Here is an 8,404-nt window from a genome sequence, read left to right on the forward strand (position 1 = left end):
TTAGCACATATTATCCTAGCTTTGACCAGATGCTTTTTACTTCAGAGCCTGCACTCACACTTGAAAGATACTCCAGCCCACTCTTCAAATCAAAGATGGCAGAAGGCTCTTTGGGCAAGAGTTTTCCTTCCCTGTCACACAGCGAGTAACTCAAGATCTTTTTGGAATACGCTCTTTCGTTTTCAAGTAAATTGTAATCACAGAACAATTAATATACTGCAGGGAGCTTAAATGAACAAAATCTATTAGTACAATGTTGATGGGTCTCCAAAACAATGTTGAATGAAAAAAAGCAAGTCGCAGAAGACGTGTAGAGTACATGAACATTTATCTTAAAAGTACATATGACAATATTATATATTGTTTATAGATGCGTACATAAGTATAAAAACATACTGGAAGCTCCTCTCTACAAATTCATCATCATAGCTGCCTCTAAAGAAGGAAAGAGAATGGGTCTGGGGAAAGGAACAAAGGAGACCTTGATTTTAGCTGCAGTATTTTATTTTATTAAAAAATGAAGATGGGGCTTCCCTGGTGGCGCAGTTGTTGGGAGTCTGCCTGCCGATGCAGGGAACGCGGGTTCGTGCCCCGGTCCGGGAGGATCCCACGTGCCGCGGAGCGGCTGGGTCCGTGAGCCACGGCCGCTGAGCCTGCGCATCCGGAGATTGTGCTCCGCAGGCGAGAGGCCCCAACGGTGAGAGGCCCGCGTACCGCAAAAAAAAAAAAAAAGAAAAAAAGAAAATGAAGATGTAAAATGAAAATTATCAACATATAAGGACTTTATTTATAATTAGTTTAGTCCCATATATAAAGATTGCAGTGTTGGATCATGACGAGGTACATCAAACAAGGGAAGAATTAACCATTATAGAGGTCTTGACGGGGAAAATGTTATACTGAAATATTAGTGGGGAAGGAGACAGGTGACTTTAAGTATTTAATGTTTGGCTGGGAGTTGACATTTGATAGTATAGTTAATAAAGTGCTGTAGTATCTTGATCAAGGAAGTTTAATATTCTGCCTGTGAAAGCAGCAGCCTTAAAGTAAACTTGAATATTTAAATGACAATTGTACATATGAGTAGAACAATAGCAACTTTTCAAAACAACCACAGAAAAGAAAAACTGCTAGAAAACTATGGTACTTTGTTATAGAGAGAACCTCCTAGCCTCGTGGTTAATTAGTGGTCCTTGAAAAACTGGAAGAGATATTATTTTCCTTGTGAATTACTGTCCACAGGCTACTGGTTTATTGAAAATAGTTGTGTAGAGCATGAGGAAGTGAAGATAGTTTTGACTAGCATAAAGACTAGTTACTTTATCCCTGATTTAAAGCTATACTACAAAGCTACAACCATCAAAGCAGATTGTACTGGCAGAAAAACAGACACACAGATCAATGGAACAGAATAGAGAGCCCAGAAATAAATACATGCATGTACAGTTAATTTATCTATGACAAAGGAGGCAAGAATATACAATTGAGAAAAAAAACTCTCCTCAATAAATGGTGTTGGGAAAAATGGACGGCTACATGCAAAAGAATGAAACTGGACCAGTAACTTACACCATATACAAAAATTAACTCAAAATGGGATTAAAGACTTGAATGTATGACCTGAAACCATAAAATTCCTAGAAGAAAACATAGGTGGTGATCTTCTTTACATTGGTCTTAGGGATACTTATTTTGGATCTGATTCCACAGGCAAGGACAACAACAGCAAAAATAAACAAATGGGACTGCATCAAGCTAAAAGGCTTATTTGTGAAAGAATTAAAAAGTAAAGTGCTGAAGGTGAGAGAATGAAGCAGGATGAGACCTGGTAGCAGTGTATCCTGGTGACTGTTCTTTTTCATGTGATACATCTGCTCAGAGAGTGAAAGAGCCAGGCAGGCAGGAGTAGGAGAAAATCTAAGGCAGAAATACTAACCTGAGATAGTATTGTTGCTAGTATTGTTGTGTTGCTTAGTTGAGCAACACAAGCAATTGGGCTAGGTGCACAGCGCACTATTCTGCTCTCCTGTTGAATTCTGAGCAGGGAATTCAACTAGCGTCCAGGTAGACAGAAGGTGGACACAAGGGCCTTTCATAGATTTTGTCTATGGGCAGACACTATCTGAATATAGTTTTCCTGTTCCAATATGGATTTTAAAAACCCAACACATAAAAATCAATTGATCAAACAGACAAGTAAAAGGCCCCAATAACAGGCCCTATGAAAAACATCGTGGAACAAAGGAAGGGGAACGTTATCCTTCAGACCCTGAGGAAGATCAAACATTTGAAAATGAACTTTTACAAGAAACAGATAGTTCTGTCTTGTTTTTTGTTTTTTGTTTTTTTTTTTGCAGTATGCGGGCCTCTCACTGTTGCGGCCTCTCCCGCTGCGGAGCACAGGCTCCGGACACGCAGGCTCAGCAGCCATGGCTCATGGGCCCAGCCACTCCGCGGCATGTGGGATCTTCCTGGACCGGGGCACGACCCCGTGTCCCCTGCATCGGCAGGTGGACTCTCAACCACTGTGCCACCAGGGAAGCCCCTAGTTCTGTCTTGTTTTTTAAAGAAAATTGCTGGGTAACCTCAATAGGATTAAAAAACGCATGGCTGTTATGAGACATGAGCAAGAAATCACAAAAGGGGAAAAACATACATGGTGATAGAACACAATAAAATGAAGGGAAAGTGAAATGATGAAATAAAACCAAACACATAATAGAAGAATTGGGAGAAGTAGGAGCAGAATCCTAAGGACAGGTCATATCAGTGACATGGATAAGAAACTTGAGGCTCTTCAGGAACTCAGAGCAAGAGGAAAAAAAGAAGTGTGATGAGCAAATGACAGGTTGGAGGACCATCCTCTGATCTAAGATTATGGTCCTCCTCAGGAAGACATCAAGACCATCTGAACGAAGCAATAACCTCAAACAGAAGGAGGCTTTACTGAATTAAGAATAAACAAGTAAGCAAACAAAACTGAGTATACATATTGAAGGAACTCAACAAGTTTTAGGAAAAAAACACTGGAGAATCACACCAAAACACAACCCAGAAGAAATTTTAAATGACAAGTTAAAGAAAAAAATCCTATATGCCACAGTCAGAAAATAAAGACAAAAATAAGAGAAATCACGTTGATAATACAATGGAACAATGTTTATAGGGTTGTGAGAAAAAAGTATTAAAAACCTAGCCAAGCTGTGTTTTATATGTGAACTATAATAATAATTATGATGATGATAATAAAGTAGCTAATAGCTACTGAACACTTCCTATATGCTGTACACTTTGTTAAGCACTTTTAATGTATTATTATTGTACTTAATCCCATTTTACTGATGAGGCAAGCTGAACAGAAAGAAATTCTCAGGCATGTAAAGGACTGGAAAAAAATTTGAAGCAAATCTACTGACTAAAGAACTCAGAAATGGAGATTCCAAGGTATAAGGACTGGCTGTAAAGACTAAAAACATAAAGTCTAAATTTTGGTTACAATTTGAAATAGAAAATGATGTAGTCTAAAATCAAGCCATTTAAATAACAACAATCTATTGAAAATCCCAGGTTAGTTTATAAAATCAAAACGAAGTGTGAGTATAGACTGAGGATCTACAAGTGTGATTAATAACCCATCTTACCACATGATATCACGATAACATTTTTTATTTGGAATGATTAGCAGAAGATTCAAAAACACATTTTTGAAAAGAGAGAAACTGGCATATAAATGGACAATGGCCAGACATTATATGGCCAAAAAACTGACCCAAAACCTCTGGAGCAACTAGCTCAGGAGGCCAAACCACAGTCTCTGCAGCAATGGGCCCAGCATGGTCAATGACTGCCAACGTCCCAGTTCTTTGTCCTAGCTTTGTCCAACTCAGGACCAACCAGAGAAAGTCAAATATGCTTCCCAAACCAGTCACATAAGATGCCCCATTTCTAGTCAGTCAGCCTCCAGCTTCCCTGTGGCAACAACCTCTAAACAGAGCATCCCTGAAGACTTTCTTTCCTATAAAGCCTGCTTGCCTGCAGAACACAAGTGATGGTGGCTGAGTCTCTTGCTGTGACAAATTCTGAAAGGCTGTTTTCTCATTTGGGTGGTCTTTGTTTAAAGATGGTCACTGCTAGAATTAAAAACAGAAAGCACACCTTCCAAATCATTGGAATACATAAAAGCAAAAAAAACCACAATCTATATAGCGAAAGGCAGAAAACAAAACACTAAAATCAATAAAAACAGAAAACATTTAATGATGTGGGAAAATATAAGACCAAAAAACCCAAAAACCCAGGATGCAAGCTTTTTGGAAAATACATATAATGTGCATTCAGATAAAGGAGAGGCCACAGCGGTTAGAGGGGGCGCTCTGCTGTCAGGCAGTTCTGGGGTCAGATTCCTGCTCTGCCACTCACCAGTTGCATGTTCCTGGGAGAGGTATTCAACCTAAATCTGTTTCATTTTTAAAGCTGACTAATAATAAGTTCCTACTCATGGGGTTGCTTGATGAGTGAGTAAAATAATGCATGCAAAGCTCACAGCTTGGTGCCTGGTAGACAGTGTGCAAACAAGGAATGTTAACTTCAAAAACTGGTTTGGAGGAAATGCACCAATATGTTAAAAAGAACAGAAATAGCAGCAGTGACTTTTAATTTTTTCCTGTTGAATAGAGAATGCTTAAATTATAACAGAACATTGAAATGAACCTGTGAGAAACCGTTAACTCTCCTACTACTAGACCCTATAGGTCTACAGAAGACAGAAAACAAAATGGTGTATCCTGGAAAGTTTACAGTTCAAATGTTTAAGGCAGGGAGCTGGATCTATTGAACATATTGCTCTTCTATCCTACCAGAATGTTCCTCCCTTAAATCCTGCCTATTGTTGCCTTGATTTCAGGTCTAAGCTTAAATATCACCTCTTTGGAGAAAACTTCCCTAACTACCATCTCCACAGTTGGCTTCCCCCTCTTATTCTTTTTCACAGTATCTTATTTATTTTCTTTATAGTATTAACCCTAATTATTTTACTTCATTTGTTTGTTTATTTAATTGTATGTTGTTTTCTCTCCAGCCATCAAATAAGCTTTTTGAGAACTTGTCTTGCTTTTCAATCTATTTCCAACACCTACTAGATTTGCCTGGTAGGTAGGAGAAGCTCAACAAATATTTCTTCAATAAATGAATGATCTTAAGAGGAAGTAAGTATAATGCATATAGTCATATACCAAGAGAAAAATTATAATAAAATAAGCTTATGATCAGACTGAATCTAAATCATAGCTCCAACAGCTACTAGCGAGTTACCATAGCCAAGTGTCTTACTGTTCCTAAGCCTCCATTTCCTCTACAAAATGAGGATCATAATGGTGCTTACCTCTTACTGTTGTTTAGAAGATTAGATGAGCTACCCAAGCATAGCACAATACTTGATAGTAAGAGCTCAATCAACACTGGCTATAACATATATTCATTAATATCTGATACCATGAAGGACAAAATGATACAAGAAAGGTATATTAGGGACCTTGATGTGAGGTACCGTGTGGCTTTTTTCAAACCAGGACCATTTTCCTTTTTGATAGCTGACTCATACCACGAACATAAATATCAACATAAAATCCCAGAGACAGTCACAGCCCTGGGCAGCAATCCTGATTTGGGAAGAAGAAATATTTCAGACTGATAGTTCATATATCTGATTAGGTTATACCCAAATATAAATGGTATGTTATAGGAATTCTGAGGAGTCTTTTAACTTAAGGAAAACAGAGACAGGATAATGAAGGCAAAGGGGAAATCCAGGGACCATGACAAAGGATCAGGAAGTAGTTTCTCTTCTTCTAAGGTCAGTAAATGAATTTAGGAAATTCTACAAAATGATTGTTAGGCCATGTCCAGTGCTCTCTTCCGCACAGCCTGGAGAAGAAAGTCACTGGCTTGACAAGTGGCGAAAACAAAAATGTTCCTTTTTATGTTTCCCTCCTGTCCACAACCCTGTACGTGCTCCTCTCTGAGATGTACGTGCACACGCCCACCTTCCTAAATTCCTGTCCTTTGACTGGACTTTGCACTCCTGTCTTGTAATTATAGTGAGGCTGACACGCAGAGGTTACCTTGACTCCCCCAAACCAAATTAGCCAACAGGGCAGGTTAAAAAGCAATTACAGTAGCCCATAGGAAATCACAATGGACTGCAACTAACACAGAAAAAACAATTACCATAATCAATACACTTTAAGCACATCAAAATGAATATTTCCACATGTCAAAATGGTTCCAGATTCACCAAGCAACCAAACTAAACAGAAAACACATTTAGTTTTCATAATGACTCTGCATGTGTCTTTGCCTTATGTCGGATCATAGCCTCTTTTCTTACAATTCTGTGAGGTTTTGCTTTTTCAAAAAAGGATTAAAAAAATTTTAATTTTTTTCACCTGGACCTATTGCTCCACTTGGCTTTTTCATCTGATTTTAGTTTGTTTGTTTCTAGTCTTTCCTCCCTCTGCTCCAGCTGGTCCTTTCACCTCCTGTAATTTATCTTGGCCCTTACTTCTCATCCATTGAGTTTACACTCTACATTAATTCAGTCTGTCTTTGATTCTGCTCACTTATGGGGCTGATTCTCTTCACATTTCAACCTCTCTACTCACACTCTTCCTCTCACTTCAAATAATTTAGTGCTGTTCTTTTAAAATTTATACCCTACATAATGATCTCCATATTAATATGTCTTCTCTTTTTCCCCATTTTCTTTTTTTTTTTTTTTACTTACCCTGACTGTACTTTCTTAGACACAACATAAAACAAAAGTCTTTCATAATTTTGATTGTTACAACTTCTGTCACACAATAATGCGTCTGATCATCTTCCTTGGTGACTAAACCATTTTTCTTTTGCTTAGTTCCTTGTGGCATCTACGTTTACTTGGGATCCACCCCACCCCTCTGGCAGAATTAGTGTCCAGATGAATAATCATTGCCTACAAATATCTGCTCACAGAGATTTGTTCTCTTATTTTTTTTCCTACTTCTTTGGCTGTGTTTATGCATTTTTGGCGCTACTGCCTTTAACCAGCCTGGCTGCGATAGGAGTTTGGTGCCGTTTTTCCTTTTGTAAAGGATTAATTCACCACCACTGGTTGCTTGTTGGCTATATTGTAATGACTCTTTAAGTTAGCAATTATTTATTGAAGACCTATGCTATGCAAGGCCTGGTGCCAGTACTATGAGAGATATAAAGAAGGTTTTAACTACTAGGGAGTTAGCTTCCAAGAGGAGAGAGGACACCAACTGAAGCTATAAATTCTTCTGGCTAGTCCTCTTACAGTATTCCCTATCTCAATGAATGGCAACACCATCAATCCAGCTGCATAAGTCAGGAACCTGGGGACATCCCTGATAGCTCTTTCTCATACACATCCAATCCATTATGAAATCTTATCCATTGTACATCCTAAAATCTCTTAAATTTGTCTCTTCTCTTCATCTTCACTGTCACCATCATGGTCTAAATAGGCTAACGAAAGGGCCTCTTAATAGACTACCCCGGCTGCTCTTGTGCCCCTATAACTCATTCTGTGTATTTTAGTTAGGTCTTTTAAAAGTACAAATCAAATCATTTCACTCTGTCCTGAAAAGTGCACAAATAGCTTCCCCCTGCTTTGAAGAGAGTGTACTGGATTGTCTCTTGACCTCTCAGCATCATTGTTTCCTTCTATGTTATTTCTTGATTTTCAGGGGCTAGCAGCCTGTAAGCTACATTTCTCAGACTGCTTTCCAGTAGGGTTCTGGTTTACTGTAGGCACTTGTCTGATGGCTCAAAAGTGAAAGAGAAAGAGAAGAAATGATTGCTTTGGCTGTTGTGGGTAAGTATGTGAACCTCAGCAGAGTACTGAAATGACATTTGGCCAGCAGCTTTCAGAATCTCATAAACATTCAGGACACACTGACTCCGCAAAGAAAGAATGTAATGCAAAAACTAGATGTCTCCAAAGCAGTTTTAGGAATGAATTATCTCAACTGTTTTCATTGGCAGTGGTCTGATCCTCAGACATTACAGCAACTCAGCTTCTCTCTGGAATTACCAAGTCTGACGTTTCCGACCAATCATCTTACTCTCTGTACTCTTGGCTTGGGGTTGGTTTTGGTTCTGCTTACTCATAGTTCCTTGAGGCCTCTGCTTCCACAGTTTCCTATGTCATTTCAGCTTTTGCTTTCACTATCTGCTTATCCTCTTCCTGTATTTCTCTGTTCGAGTTCTTGAGAAAGAGAAACTGAGTAGCCCAAGTAATCACTCTCATCTCTAGTTGAGCAGACTTAGTGGTACCTCTCTAAAACTTCTTTTTTTTTTTTTTTTTTTTTTTTTTTTTGGGTACGCGGGCACCCCCCTGTTGGTG

General features: G+C 38.7%; 1 protein-coding gene across 1 annotated transcript in view; it reads right to left on the reverse strand.

Annotated features, from left to right (window-relative positions):
- The window catches only part of WARS2 (tryptophanyl tRNA synthetase 2, mitochondrial), an 85,990-nt gene that overhangs the window by 2,721 nt on the left and 74,865 nt on the right, over nt 1-8,404 (reverse strand). The window lies entirely within an intron of this gene.

The sequence above is a fragment of the Lipotes vexillifer genome, unplaced genomic scaffold (assembly GCF_000442215.2).
Source record: "Lipotes vexillifer unplaced genomic scaffold, Lipotes_vexillifer_v1.1 scaffold511, whole genome shotgun sequence".
NCBI classification, from domain to species: Eukaryota; Metazoa; Chordata; class Mammalia; order Artiodactyla; family Lipotidae; genus Lipotes; species Lipotes vexillifer.